Source organism: Phalaenopsis equestris, unplaced genomic scaffold, assembly GCF_001263595.1.
Source record: "Phalaenopsis equestris unplaced genomic scaffold, ASM126359v1 Scaffold001312, whole genome shotgun sequence".
NCBI lineage: Eukaryota > Viridiplantae > Streptophyta > Magnoliopsida > Asparagales > Orchidaceae > Phalaenopsis > Phalaenopsis equestris.
In genome coordinates this window covers 233,756-236,191 of record NW_018165751.1, presented here as the reverse complement: position 1 = coordinate 236,191, position 2,436 = coordinate 233,756, and positions in this window count along the sequence as shown.

Sequence of the window (2,436 nt, the reverse complement as noted above, 5' to 3'; positions counted from 1 at the left end):
ACAATTTTTTTTTTTTTTTTTTTTTTTGTATCAAATTCTACTTAAATTTTAGGATGCTTTACATGTATACCGCTCAACTTTTATATATGTACAGAACTAACTATTAAACATTAATTTTATATATTTGCCATCTTATCAATGCATAAAATCTAAAACAATGGTACCTTAATGTTATTGTAAAGATTTAGGTGGTATAAAAGTAAATCAAAAAAGGTAAAATTTTGGTGTTAAATATGTAAATGCATGTAAATGCCCTTAATTTTGGGGAAACCAGGTAATAAAATTATACCTTTCATGACTGCAAGGGTTAAAGTCAATCTAGAAGGCTTATGCAAAATTCTTCTTAGATATGGGCAAGGCAAATGCTACACTATTTGCTATTACATCAATAAAGAATCACAAAACTGCTGACTAACAAATGACAGATTTTACTATTAAGGCTGTGAACTTAGCCCGAATATCGTTAATCGCTCAAAATTAATTTGAAATTTAACTTGAATTGAAATAAATGAGTCAAGCTATGACCCAAAATTTTGATCAAATTTTTTTTCAGCCGACACGAATCGGCTTGAATTGGCTCGAGATTGACTCGGTTTATTTTTTTTTTTTATACAAGTTATATATGTAATGCTAAACAAAATAAAATATAATGACCCGCAGGCCGATTTTGAGTTGGAGCAGATTCAAATAATTCAATTTGAGTCAACTCATTTTAACTTATGGAATGAATCCAAAGGACTCAATCATTCGATCAAGATTCAAAGATAATTCAATCATTGTTCCATCATAATTTAAAGCTTATTTAACCATATTTTGAATATGATTCAATAATGCTTTAAAGATGATTCAAACATGAACCAATCATAATTTTTATTTATTATTATTTTTTAAAATTAATTAATTTGAGCTATATTATTACGTGTGCAGAAATTTAATCTAATTATACAAATTGAGAAGCATTTTATATAAAAAGAGGATTTAATTTAAAAAATGATTAGTTTGAAGCTAATTATCTTAATCAAAATTAAAAGATCTCCCTTTGGTCAGTTCTTCATAGCATCTAACATATAACTTTTATGGCGCTCTTATTCAACAATTATCATTGATTATGAAGATTAATGATGATATAAAAAGAGGTGTATTTTATTATATTCAATAGTTAAGTGAAGCACACAAAATTGCTTCAAAGAAGATAATTTATTTTTAAATATAAAACCATCTGATCAAAAATATTTTCAAGCATAAAAACTTATCTTTAAAACTAAAAAAAAAGTATAATTAAAAAAATTATATATCATGAGAACAAAGAAGATAATTTATTTTTAAATATAAAACCATCTTATCAAAAATATTTTCAAACATAAAAACTTATCTTTAAAACTAAAAAGTATAATTAAAAAAATTATATATCATGAAAACTAGGGTCCGTTTGGGACAACTTGAGCGTTTCAGGATAAGCTGCTTATCCTGAAATGCGGTCAGCTCGACCCGCGGCCTGCGGGGCGGCCGGCGGGCTGGCCGCAGTTTCAGATAAGCTGGCGAAACGCGCGAACCAAACGATACAGCAACGTTTTGAAAACGCCGCCCGCACTTATAAGCTGCCCCAAACAGACCCTTAATTTGTCTTTTTTTTAATACTACTTAATTAAAAAAAGTTATTTTTTGAAATAATTTTTTTCTTTCTTAAAATACAAAATTAAGTAAATATGTAGTATAATAAAATTCAAATTGAGAGGGTTGGGATATCTAAATCATCACCAAATGGATCCTCCATAATGTATTTTTTGAAAGTCTTTTTAACAATACTATCTACAACAAATACTTTGGAAGTAGAGTAGGAAAAAAAAAAGACTCTTCATATAATAAACTTGTAAAATGAATATTTCTTAAATATAAATTTTATAGTAAATCATAAAATAAAAAAAAATGTTTACGTTTTTCAATATTTTCTTTGATTTCATATTGAAGAGGTCGCCCACAATAGAAATATGTGACGCTCCGTGTAATTGGAGTTCAACCAAATAATAGTGGGAAAATAAAATTATTACTGAATTAAAAAAGGAAAGTACATTCAAATAAATGGAAATAAAAAATTGCAAAAAACACGACACGTAACACATGACTAGAGTGAATTTGGGGTGGTGGTGGTGGTTGTTAGGGGCGTAGAAGGGTTGAATGGTGTGGTGGCAGAAAAAATATGTTGGTAGCAACAAGGAGGAGGCGCAAAATTACATGAAACAACAAGTGGGGTTGTTGTCCTGGGTTGTGGCAACTAGGGCTGTCAACATGGCTCGTTGTTCGCGAACAGCTAGTGTTCGACTCGTTAAGAAACTCGTGTTCGGCTCATTCGCTAAGTTAACGAGTCAAACACGATAGATATATATATATATATATATATATATATATATATATATATTTTATAAGACTTCTTTTTAA